This window comes from Panthera leo, chromosome B4 (genome assembly GCF_018350215.1).
Source record: "Panthera leo isolate Ple1 chromosome B4, P.leo_Ple1_pat1.1, whole genome shotgun sequence".
Taxonomy (NCBI): domain Eukaryota; kingdom Metazoa; phylum Chordata; class Mammalia; order Carnivora; family Felidae; genus Panthera; species Panthera leo.
Window position 1 is genome coordinate 57,040,211 of NC_056685.1, and position 13,987 is coordinate 57,054,197.

At 34.1% G+C, this 13,987-nt stretch overlaps 1 protein-coding gene across 17 annotated transcripts in view; it reads right to left on the reverse strand.

Moving 5' to 3' along the window:
• Nucleotides 1–13,987, reverse strand: part of SOX5 (SRY-box transcription factor 5) — a 1,003,938-nt gene that overhangs the window by 363,954 nt on the left and 625,997 nt on the right. The gene's annotated exons all lie outside the window — the stretch shown is intronic.

Here is a 13,987-nt window from a genome sequence, read left to right on the forward strand (position 1 = left end):
TTAATGATATTAATCTCTCTGTAAAAATATCAGGTGAGGTGGATATGCAAAAATATAAAAACAAAGCAAAACAAAACAGTTTTAAGTAGAAAAAATATCTCTTAGGTTTAATGATATTAATCCCTCTGTAAAAATATCATATCACTTATTTTAATAAGTTGGTCATTTTGGCTCTCTCAGGAAACTCTCCCTATGGCAGAACTGCAAATAGGATATAAAATTTATTTCCCAAAATAATATCCTTAAGTTCTGATTTTGTTTTGAGGCTCCCTCTCTCCTATCTCCTTATCCGAGTTCCCTCTTAAAGTGCCCACCCCCACTCATACTCTCTCTCTCCCCTCTCACATTACTGGCTAAGTCTAAATAAATAGCAAATTGTTCCATAATCAAAAGTGACTTATTCTTAGCATGGTGTATGTCTTGAAATAAAATCTGTGGCATGTTTAATTTATTTAGGATCTAATAATGATGACAAAAATAATTAAGTAACCAATCTAGTTTTAATTTCTTTTGTTTTCAAAGGTCATTGTGAAATCAAGCAAGTTAAGCCTTCAAAAGCAAACCTCTAGAGAATGGTGTGCGTGTGTGTGTGTGTGTGTGTGTGTGTGTGTGTGTTTCCCCCAGCAGAAATGAGAAAGGAGGCTCACAGCTAAAAGGAATACTGAACATCAGCGTCAGATTTGTTAAGAATGACTGTCTAAGTAGTTCAATGAAGAAAAATATTATGACCCTTACCCTCTTTGGAATCCAGAAAAGTCTGACAAGGAAAAGTTTATACATTGCTAAATTGTGGCCAATTTAGGGGACTCTTTCTTTCCATGCCCCATACAGATTTGGTTACAGCTTGTTCCTACAACAGCTGTTGAAAAATGAATGAAGTAGAAAATATTTATGTTATATTCAAAATAGACAGCAAAGAACATATATACAGTGCAAAAATCTTTCCTAGGACAACAGCTTCTAGTTGTGACAGACAGGCATGCTATGCAAAGACAGATTTTCTGAACCTCCTGACAAAATGCAGAATTTGCCATTATAATCATGAAAAGTCCAAAAGTAAGGGTGCGATGCCAAAGATGGTGAGCATCTATCAACCCAAACTCCAAAACAGCGGGATGCAGCTATGGTTGATGTTACAAGAATGCTGAACCTCTCTATTGGTTCCTTTCATGCCAAAGCCTCTTTGCTTGGATGAATATGAATTAAATCCATAAGCTTTCTTATTTTTCTAGCTTGACCTCTAAACTCATTTTACATCTTAACTGTTTATCTTCTTCCCCCCATTAATCTTTCTGGTTTTAGCACGTTCCCTGTTGTTTTTAGGGGGGGAAAAACTTTAAAAGCATGGCCCATACTGCCACTGTGGATGAGTTAGGAATGTTAACTCTTTTCTATAAATGGGTACAAACTATTAGCAGTAACCTAAAGGCTACCCATTTCTTGCCCCTGAAGTGAAAATTCAAAGGATATGGCACATGCCGCACGAAAGACAATCATCAAACTCTTATAAAAGTATGATAAGTATGAAGACATAAAAAGATCCCACTACAAGGTTTACACTACATTTCACACAGGGCTAAGTGCGATGTCACTATCACATTTCCATTAAAAAATTTAAAGTATGTCATAGAGATAAACTTTTTGAAGTAAATAGTTTTTCCTCTTTACTTTCTCTTTTCAATCCGTTCCGTGGCTAAGGATATACAATGCAGCTGTTCTTAAAAATACTATGTCACTATCATAGAAATGTCTAATTTTAGATTGTAATTTTAGTCAGTAATATGAGTTCTTTCTTCTTCTGTTTATTAAAATATAGATGATAAGAAATTTCATTGATTAACACAATCCATTTACTTACATTACCATAAAATCTGTTAGTAGAAAAACCAAAAATTTTAAAGGTGTTCACTTTACAAATCCATAAAAGAAAAGAAAAACTAATCAAACGAAAACATCAACACTTTAAAGTTGGAATCTTGCACTTCAATAGTGTTTACCATTTACCATTTTATACGCAGTCTGCCATATTTTCTGCTGTTCTGTAGTATTTCCCCTGAAGCTTAACAAAGGCCCAGCTGTATAAACCAGTTCTGTCAAAGAACATAGTTAAGGGATGGATAAAACAGGGAGGGGTGTCTTACTGGCTGACCACTGTCTGAGCTTATGAGGATAAAGGAGCCTTGGTGGAGAAAAGTAATCATCCATTGCTTTTTTTTTTTTTTTAACCTCATTACCACATGCTAAAACATTTTTTTTCCACTACCCAAACACCCTATTCCAATCCCCTGTGACTTTGTGTTCCAAAGGGGACAAAATCCTCCCCAACATTCCCTTCCCTCCTCTTCTTGTTTTTGTTTGTTTGTTTTGTTTGTTGTTTATTATGCTGATTTTATGTTTATGAAGGCATGATCCTTTAAAGACTTCCTAAAATACTGGTTTCCTCTCCATTAAACCATCCACACACAGTCCCCTGAAAACATTTTAAATGGCTAAATAAACTTACTTGTTTTGGATTCCTTTTTACCAAAATATTATCAACAGCTTTCCATTGCAAGATAGTTATTTCTGCTAAGGACTCTAGAAAATGACGTATCCCTTTAAAAGATAGTAAAGCATCTATAATTGAGGTAGAATGAGTGCTGAAACCCAGCATGCATCTTAACATTTTAAAGAATGTTTCCATAAAATACTTCAAAGAGAGTTGGCTACATGCACACTCAGAGTGTGTAGCAACATGAGATATGGTCCTGAAGTTTGAAGGAAAGTTTAGAGTGAGCTAATTAATCCTTTCAAAACCTAGCTCTCATGTGTCCAAGAACATCAAACTGTGGGGAAGATTTTCCAGAGATTTAAATATGCATTTCCTATTTTCAAGTTTGTCATTCTTACATACTTTGCTGACATTATTTATAAAGGACTGAAGCCAAATCTCACTCAAAGGGAGCTACCATAACTGCACTGGTTAAAGAGTCAGCGAAACACATTAAATGCCCAAGGAAATCCCTGGGCAAGTGCCACTAGAACTTATATGGAGAGAACATATCAACTCTAAAGTTCGTTCTATTTCAGGGTGTCCTTTGAGGTTGGGACAAATATTTGAATGTTATTAAATCCTCTATTTATCCAAAGGCTGCTGCAGCCGTACTGTAAGACTTCTTCATCCTGCCCTGTCAGTGACCTAGTGGGATTATCCTTTTTTAGAAGGGGTAAAATATGATTCTTTCACCAATCTTCATATTTTCTATTCAACGTGAAATGTATACTTATAATACTAAATGCATTTTCTTTAGGGTAAACCATGAATTCCAGTTGCTTTAAGAATCTACCTCTTCCCATATTCATGGCTTGTACAGGTACCAGAGCAATAGTCATTCATACTCCACCTTGCTGCATGTGGTAGTCTAGTTTCAGAAATAACGGAGTCATTTGCTTCTAATAAATGTTTGGTTCTTATGAAACACTCTGAACTTATCAAAGTATATCAAACCAATACCTGCCTATGTCATATTCAACTTATCATACAGGAGAAATGGAATACAGGGGGAAAAATATCCCGTGGCAAAAGGAAGCAATGTTTAAAAATTCACTTTTATACCATCATAAACTTCTTTCCATGCCTTTCTTTAAAGTACTTACTAAACTGTCTAGAAATAGTTGCAGATAATGTATCCAACTTTTATGAAACCCACCAAAACATTATCTCACAAAAGAAAATAAAGCCACTAAATGTAGTACCATTCTGTGATATTTTAAGAAAATTAATACTAATTAAAATAAGTATTATATATACACTAAATTTTCTCAAAGCACCTGGGTGGCTGAGTTGGTTAAGCATCTGACTTGATTTCAGCTCAGGTCGTGATCTCACCATTTGTCAGATGGAGCCCCACATGGGCTAACAGAGCGGGGCCTGCTTGGGATTCTCTCTCTCTCTCTCTCTCTCTCTCTCTCTCAAAATAAATAAATAAACTTAAAAAAACAAAATTTCTCAAATTCAATACACTTTCCAAAGAGAATATTTTAATTATACTATTAACATATCCGCATGTATACAATCTTTTACATAAATCAGTTGCAGAATCTTAAATCTGCTGAAACGTGCTGTGTCTTATGCTTTTCTTGCACTTCTTTGCATTCTTATTATGTCAAACAACCATTAATAAAAAGTTTACAGTGATTCAAATATCTATAAAAATGCTTTTTAAGATAACGCATACCTCCTGTTATTTAAATCTTCTTACAAAAAGCAATAAGAACAATAGTATTGTGGGAGATATCTAAAGATATTCTCTAGGACATATTTTTTTTTCCTTTGGTTTTAGAGAAGTATGAATGACTCTCACTACTTGTGCATTGATATGTGCGAGTCACTGTGCTAGATGCTGTATTATTTCTCATTATCATAACTCTCTATTGGACTACAGACTAAAATGTAAGAGTTAAAATCATTAACTTCTGAGAAGGAAACATAAAGGTCAATCTTCATGACCTTGAGTTTGGCAATGGTTTACTAGATTTGACGCCAAGAGTAAAAATGACAAAAGGAAAAAAAAACTGATAAATTGAACTTCCTCAAAACTATAAACCTTTGTGCTGGACATGATACTATAAATGAAAAAGCAACCTAAAAATAGGAGAAAATACTTGCAAATCATATATTTGATGAGGGACTTGCTTCTAGAATATATAAAGACTTCTAATAACTCATGTATGTATATATTTACATATACATACATATTTACTAAGTTTATATATATTTAAAAATTATGGGATTACAATAAAAGACAAGGATCCATGTTTTAAATAGGCAAGAGATCTGAATAGACATTTCTTTAAAGAAGATTACAAATTGCCAATGAGCACCTAAGAAAATGTTCACTATCATTAGTCATTAGGGAAATGCAAACTAAAAACCACACTATGACACAACCTTTCATCCACTAGGATGGCTAAAACAAACAAAAGTCAGACAATGACAAGTATTGGAGAGAACGTGGAGACACTGGAACCATCACAGATTGCTGGGAGGAATGTAAAATACTGCTGTTGCTTTGGAAAACTTGGGAAGTTTATAAATAGTTAAAAATAGAGTTATCATATGACCCAGCAATTCTCCCTTCTATGTATACACCTGAGAGAAATGAAAACATATGTCCACAGAAAAACTTGTACACAAATGCGCATAGCAGTATTATTCATAGCCAAGGAAGTGGAAGCCACCCAAACAGCTACCATTTGATGAATGGACAAACAACATGTGGCACCTCCATACATAAAAATATTATTTGGTAATTAAAAAATGAAGGTTGGTACATGTTACGACATGGGTGAACCTAAGAGGAAAAAGCCAGTCAAAAACGACACACAATATATGATTCCATTGCTATGAAATATCTAGAATACGCAAATCTGTATATAAAGTAGGTCGGTGGTTGCTTAGGAAGGGGGTGTGGTAGAGATGGAAGAGAATGAGGAATGACTGCTAATGTACAAGATAGCTTGTAGAGTGACGAAAATATTCTGAAATTAGGATGTGGTGATACTTACACGACTCTGTGAATATACTAAAAATCATTCTATTATATACTAAATGGGCTTGGTATAATAATCTTAAAAAGTAATTTTTTAAAGCTACAAAGTAGACATTATTGCCTCCATTTTATCTATAGAAACAGGCTCAGAGCTGTTACATAATTTGATAGAAGTCTTACTGAACTAGAATTTGGAGCTAGATCTGACCCAAATATCACCACATTTTCATTATAGAACATCTTTTTTTATGAAGGAACTTAAATATATGCTTTAAAACTGATTTTTTTTCTCTAAAAAGTTAGAAGTATATTTATCATTTCTGTTGCTTGTGTTTGGATACAAGCTTTTATAGAACATTGTGGTTAGACCCACATTAAGCACAAGTCCTTTTTTTTTTTTTTTTTTTTTCTTCTCCTGACATTTTTTTCATTACTTTCTTTTAAACACCCTCTTTGTAACATTATCTTTTTGGAACTATGATAAGCAAATATTTAATGATTGTTCTAAATGAAAACACTGTACAAAATCAGAATTTATTCCTAATGCACACAGGGCACATGATATCCTATTCTTCCATATGTTCTCAGTGGTGGGTTATCTATTTTTATGTTGATTTTTACCAATCTCTTCATTTAAATGTTTAGAAAAGATACGTGTTACCTTACTGTTATCATAGTTCAGTCTGGAGCAGTTTAACCCAGTATAACAATCCTACGAACACAGGTGAAATTTTAGGAAGGTAACTTCACCTCCAGGTTATCTGAAGAAATTTCTAAGGATTCACAGCCTTTGTAAGTAATTTGTGGGATAATCTCCAAAATAATTATCACTAGGTGTTAGTATGTGTTTTTTTTCCATCTTCAGGGCTCAAGCTTAGTCCATTTCCTGTGAAATCAACTATTGTTGGTGCTAGCTGGATAATCAAGTCTTTAAAAAAATTGTAGGGGAAGCAGAATGGATAAGCTGACTGTATTTTAACATTTCCTTTTTCTTAATAGTTTGTTTACAAATGCATTCCCACTATTACAAAAGTAGAGCACGATGCTCAATTATTACTATTCCATGATATATTTTAAGATTTGTTCCACTTATGATAGTAGCTTGAATTGATTTAGGTCAATTCAGCATAGGCTCAGTTAAATAGACATTGATTTGCCTGGGCAAGTAACTTTAAACCAATTTAGAACTCAGCATTTCCTTGAAGTGCATCGGAGGAACTGTTTCAATTTTTATTTCTTTAAAAATGACTTAGACTCTATGAATGTGGAGAACAAAGAAATGCTTTAGAGGGAAAAGGCACAGACATTTGGGTAATAACAATACTAACTACAAACTACGTAAATGTAAGCACTAAAGCAAAGGAGCATATTGTTCCTCAGGACCCAGATACTTTAAAAATCAATGACTATTAACATTACTAATTAAAGAATTGTTTTTTAAATGTGTGCTGGTAGTTCACATTTATTAATTTCATCTTAGTTTAAATTAAGCACAATTTTTATACTACAGTGAGTAATCTACTTAAAAATTCTAAATGTAAATACAGAAACCTCACATTCTGGTCTTTCTCTCCATTACTGAAACCCATCTAATAAACTTTTTAATCCAGTATAGACTTTTTAAGCAAACTCCAAGTGAATTTACTCACTTTGAATTTTGAAATTCATGAGTTCTCTGTGAGCTACTAAATTTGGACTATAGACTCTTTGAACCACAAACAATACTACTCATTTTTCAGGCTCATGCAAGATCTAGCATAGGGCATAGTAAACCAAACTGGAGCTCGGGGGTGACATTTAAGAGCATGTGCTTTGATTGACAAACCATGGCTGAGTCTCAGTCAGGCTATCTTCTGGCTCTGTGACTTTGACCATGTAACCTAACCTCTCTGAGTTTCCGTTCCTGCACTATAGGAAATATAAATAGTATATTATTTATGCATTGGGGGGAAGTAAGTGAGTACAGGGTACATATAAAACCATGCAGCAATGTACCCAACACATTATATATACTGAAAAAATGTTATCTATTATTATTGTTGTTATTTGGAACTCAATTGAGTTGAACTGAATCTAATTTAAACCACTCAAGTGTAAAGCATAGTTAAGGTTAGGATATGACACAATCTAATTAGCTATGAGAAGCCATCTGTGTTTAATATATTTGGACCTATGAAAAGGAGCCAAGAGTTATTTTAATATTTCTATACAGCCAAAATTTTTATTTTTGAATAAAAAAATAAGATTTAGAACTCACTGCACAAGGCTCAGATTTCTGAATCTTGCTGGAAAAGTGAGTAATCAAGATCTACTGTGTAGCACTGCAGCATCTGGGCCCTTCAAATAATTTTAATTTCAATTTAAGTTGAAAGAAATCACTACTGAGTGACACCAAGAGCCTCACTAACGGTCTTCCTGCTACCAACATACTAAAATTTCATCCCATCGCTAGGAATTCAGAATATGGTTTTTGCTGTGTGACATTTATTGCCAAACAACTTTTATAAAATATGTTCCTTCCACCTGCTTCTTGAGGGTAAGCTTAATCCCCTTAGGATAAAGGAGAGTAGGATGTGCTTTAAAAGATTCAGTCATTGTAAAAGTTTCATTAGAAATTGCTATTCACATAAACAATTTCCCCATTCTATGTGTAGGACTTAAGACTTCCAGACCAAGAAATGGGTTTCTATCGTACAGAATATATGTAAAACATGGTTGCATTGTGTCACTGCATTTGCTACCCTTGCATTGTAAGGAACTCAGTTTGGCTTAGAGAGACACCTCACATTTTGTACAGCCATCTGACTGAGAACCCTGAAGCTGAACCCCAAACGGGTAATTTTTGAAAAATCAAACAATCACAAGAGTGAAAGGGAAAAAAAAAGCCTACGAAGAATTTCTTTTTCACTCTGTGTAACTATTTAGCTACTGAAACTGTTAACACTGTTCTTTATACATTATCATCAATAATTTTAACTACACCCATTCCCAAAATGACTATGTAGTTCACCTAAAAACATTGTGTATTTCTAAAAAAAATGTTTGAAAACAAATTCCAAGAGAAAACAATTGAGTTAGAATGTTCTGTCAATCATTTGGCAAGAAAATCAATTGAAAATGTGCAGTTCCAGGTAGATTTCTGCTGGCTATCACCAAAAAGCAGATTGAAATAATAGCCACTTCAAAATGGAGTGATGTCAAGATAGTTTAAGCACCACCAATTACTTGCCATATGGACTATATCCCCTCAGCTCTTGGAGTATTTAGAAACTATTCAGAATTAATAAGCACTGCTGTCACCGTACTGTCAAGAAATGTAAACCCTTATTCATATTTCGGAGGTACTGTGGGTAAATATAAGAAACAGTAAAGAACTATAATCTAAGGGAAAATACATTTAAATCACATTGTCTATTGAACCTCAATGTTAGCAATGTTTTAAATGCCAACACTGGATAAACTATGTTTTTTAATAATAAAAAAAAACAAGTTTGCCTTCTTGATTCTTGGAAACCCACAGAGCATTATCAAGGAATGCATTATTAGAATTCCCACTTCAGTGTTAACATGGGCATCAATCCAGGAGCCACCATAAAGTTCAGGTCTTAAACATTTTTAGCAACTTGTGTATTAATTTCTGCCTCTGTGGAATTTCTATTAGAGATTTTTGAGTATCTAAAAACAGTGTTAATTTCTAACATTTTATACATGGATTTGTGTGTGTGTGTGTGTGTGTGTGTGTGTGTGTGTGTGTGTGTGGTGTGTGCTACATATGGCAATATAGATCAAATAAAACTGTAGAAAGGTAATCTTCCACTATCACCCAACTATTTCTTTTTTTTAAATTTATTTTGTATAGTTTTAGGAGATAGAACCAGAATCAGAGCTATTATTTAATATTTATTGAGTGTCTACTATGTATCAGGGTGCCCTACACTGAGAAAGCCAGCACATAAACAAATACTTATAATACTATATAATATACAAAAGATTTACAAAGACTGACAAGAAAATAAGAGTTAAAAGCAGACATTAAGAGAAGCTAGATTTAGGCTCAGTGTTAAAAAGAACCTTCTAACTGTCAGAGCCACCAAAAAAAGAATTGTCTCTTGAGATAATGAGATTCACAACACTTTAAGTCTAAACAGAAGACAGATCATGTATCAGAAATACTATAGAGAAGATTCACATGTATCTCTAAAAGTTGGGACTAGTTGACCGCTATGGTTCCTTTCAATGCTGGTATTTTATTCTTCTTAAAAGAATGGGTATGATTTTCTAATACTTCTATTATGGTATATATTATAGTGAGCACCGGAATTTAATGTATCTAAGGTGAGAGTACAAAATGTTGGAAAATGGAAATTATAATAGTATAAATAAAGAAGTTTCATGAGCACCAATCATTTGGACATCTATTAATTATGGATAAATCCTATGAGATGGTAGTTGATAATGTGAATATTTCATAAATTATATAGTATATTTTTTCTTCACTTTTAAAGATAATATTATAAAAACTGTGACTATGTTATATGAGTTATATTCTAAGACTGGTAGTAGATCCAAAATAATTAATCTTTTTTTATTCTTCTTTCAAACCATGAGCATGCATTTATGTTTAATATAAATACAGGGAGACATATGAACATCTTATATGCGTATTTTAGTCCTACTAACAACACAATTTAGTATTTTCCTTGACTTTCTTTTTTTTCCATTTCCTAATGAATTTTTAGTTTCTTTCATCTAGAACTTTTTTCCTTACACGAAGTATTTGAAAGCATATGATTCCTAGGATTTCTAATTTGGGGTAATACAGGCAGCAATTTTAGCTTCCTCTCTTTCCTCTATGTGTCATGTAACCTTCTACTACAAAGAAAGGACTAATACTAAGTCTTAAATTATCAATTAAAATACCTCAGTCCAGTATTCACCCAAGTCTTAGGATCAACCAAAAACTAAGAATACAAATTTTGCCCTATAACTCATCTCAGGTAACAAATCCAATTCTTGCTTGCTGACTATATTTCTAGGTATAAAGGTTTAGTATATAGTAAGCTTCTGCTATATTTGATCATACTTTTCCAATGCTTTACTTATTTATATTTCAGGGACTTATATATAAAGAGAAAAATGCTCCCTAAATCTGTTTAGTCTAAAAGAGTTATTATAAAAAAGTTTTTTAAGGGGCATCTGGATGGCTCAGTCAGTTAAACACCAGACTCTTGATTTCAGCTTAGGACATGGTCTTAGGGTTGTGGGATCAAGCCCCACATTGGGCTCCACGCTGGGCATGGAGTAGGCTTGAGATTCTCTTTCCCCCTCTCTCTGCTCCAATCCCCTCTCAAAAACAAAACTAAATAAAACAAAATTAAACTAAAAATCAGGATGCATTGCAGGAAATCACAAAAATCCAGAGGCTGAAAGGTGCTGGACAGGTAATATCAGTGAGTAGAGGACATGACTGTGCAGACTGTGGTGGATGGGGGTCAAGGTGACAAGAACACTGTAGAAAACTGCAGAATATATGCTCAGATTAGAGTGGCTGATGTGACCTTTCTCAGGCCACTAATGTGACCAAAACATCCAATTATAAGGGGAAAAAAACAAATCTAGATTTTTGTGGGAAATATCCAATATTTTCACGTTAGTAAAACCAAAAGAAAAGCAACAAACACCACTAGCCAGTGGATCAATTTGTGACCTTTGGTTTAATGTGAATCTAAGAATGAACAGAATATTTAATATTAGAACTGTTTCAAGTTATCTCAGTATTTGTTGTCACTGTAGCTACAGTTCTTTTACCTAAATACGATATTAACGACTGTAGCTAGTACTTATACACCACCTAATAATATATCACTCGAAATGAAATATGTCTCTATATCTACCCACACACCTACACACCTACTTACCCATCTAACCCTCAAAACCCTACAGGTCATCACTACTCCTGTCCCTATCTGTGACTGAAGAAGCCAAAGAATGGAGGTAGAGTGACCTGCCCAAAGTCAAACAGCTGGTAGGAGGCAGGGTAGGATTTAATCTTCAGCCTTTAGCTCCAGAATCTACTACACTGCTTGTATTGCAAATATCTATGATGTGAGCTAAATACATAAACCACCTTTTACAAAAACACAACTACCTACCCCAAAATGACTTATCTACTGGCCAATATATTTTTTGTCACTTATGAATGAGTAAGGCAGTCGGAAAATATAATTTAGATACCAAAATGCTGAAAACTTTCGGTGATATGGAAGGTTCATTATAATATTTGACGCTAAAAGCATCCCAGAAAATCCTGTGCACATGATTAGTAGACTCTATGATAAATCTAACCTATTTTCTGTAGCCCTGTTGCCAAATATCAACAGTCATCTACTCAGCACTGCGTTTGCCTAACAGTCTATTCACTTATGGCACAGTCCCTCCTCTGAAATAGTTTTTCTCACCTCTCTTAAAGAAAAAAATAAAAACAGTAGTTGTAAGACGTTTCTAAATAGAAGTATTTTATTATAATAATGATTATTCTGCCAAAAACAACAGAAAATAATCCATATTTCTAATGATTTGCCATTTGTTTAATTTTAATTGACTTGCAATACAGTTTTTTAATTCTCGAGTATTGTTTGTAGCTTACTTGGACGTGACCCAAGGTGCATTTCAAATAAGGGATAAACTTTGAAACTGCTCTAGTCTTTAAGGGAAACTACCCAGGTAATTAATTCTCTAGATTAGTAATAAACTAGTTCTAAGATAAAATTTCCAGCTTGCATCAGTGACATTTCTGCTTCTGCCATCTCATTCCCCAATTTGATTTAGGTTTCTATTTGAATACAGAAATCACAACTTTCACACAGATCACATGTAAGTTGGAAGTAGAAGCTTCTTGACTTTGTTTCTATGAATCTTCTCAGGAAGAGCAAAAAGAAAACAACAAGAATGCCACTGGCTTGATCCAGGGATCTATCCCTTATGAGATAGGCCTGCCAAAAACCATTTGTAAGTGGAAGAAAATAAGTATATTAATGGACAAAACCTGAAAAATCTTACCTAGACCTAACTCTCCATAGTAACTCTGAGGTCCTCAAAATAAGCAGTTGGTAAAATATGTGTACAATAGCATGATTTAAAACAAAACTAAAGTTATCTTGCTTATTAAGGTCTATAAGTAATGCTAATAAAGGCTAATAAAATGTGTTGTGAAAGGAACATATAAAAATGTGTAAATAGATAACTAAGTAGACCTCCTTTCAGATTGACAACTTTGCAAGGACAGAGACCATGTATGTTTTCTTCATTTTCATGTACCTTGAACTAACACGGTGTTGACGTATAAAATATTTGTTGAGTGACTGTCTAAATACACAAAATAATTCTTCCATCAACATCGCTTAAAGAATCGCTAGCACATAATCCACCTAATACACCTTTTTAAAGGGAAGCTAAGTTAGAATGGTTCTGTACTACCAAGGAAGCCTAATAAAAAAAGTACAAAAAATAATCAACAGGAGCAGTCCATCAATCAGAGGAGGTCTGATCGTGATTAAATAAGAGCATTTTAAAAAACCTCAAATTTCCGTTCATAAGTAGAATTTAAAGCAGCTGTTCAGCACTTAGCACAATGTCTGCCCTAAGAATTTAAAAAAAAAAGAAAAAAAAGAAGGGGAAAAAAAAGCAAATCATGGCAGCAGTGAAACTATTGCTCTAAGACTTCAAAGTTGATATGACCTTTAAAAAAAAAAGCTAAAAATACAAAGGGACAATTTTACATTTTCATATTGCACTGCAGACAAAAAGAATCTGGTATTACAATGTTGGGGCCTCTGTTTTTAACATGAAGCAGAGAGGTGTTTCCCTTAGAAGCAAAGGTCTTAGGGGACATGTCTGTCACAGCAGTTATTTTCTGTCTCACTTGTTGGCAAACTTACATTTCAAAACAACAACAAAAACGAGCCTCCCCAGCTCCCTGTAAACCAAGGAGGTAGAAACAAAAAATATTTCAAAGCAAGAAAGCAAACAGACTGTGAGGACTGAAACTCAGACCAAAGGCATCTGCTCTCCAACTCACACTCCCCACAACCACCCAGCCTTCTTACAATCTTACAGATTTTCCTAAGAGATGTTGCCATTTTAGCTTTGTTTTTCCCTAAGTTCTGGCAATACCCATCACTGCAGGCAAGGCAGCAAAGCCACTAGCAGAATCCAAACCGGAAAACAGAAAAGCTGTTCTGTCTTTTCTTCCCTGCCACTCCATTACTAATTTATTTTTTTCCAAAGTAAAACTCCTTCCTTCTATCCAAAACGGCAATCACTAACTTCCAGCATATAACAATTATTTCATTAAGCGCAAAGAATACAGAAATGATTACAATCTGCAGAGCTACGAAACGGACTGGTCGACATACTGGACAATTTCCCCTTGGGCTCCCACTTTTCTCAGAGAGAAA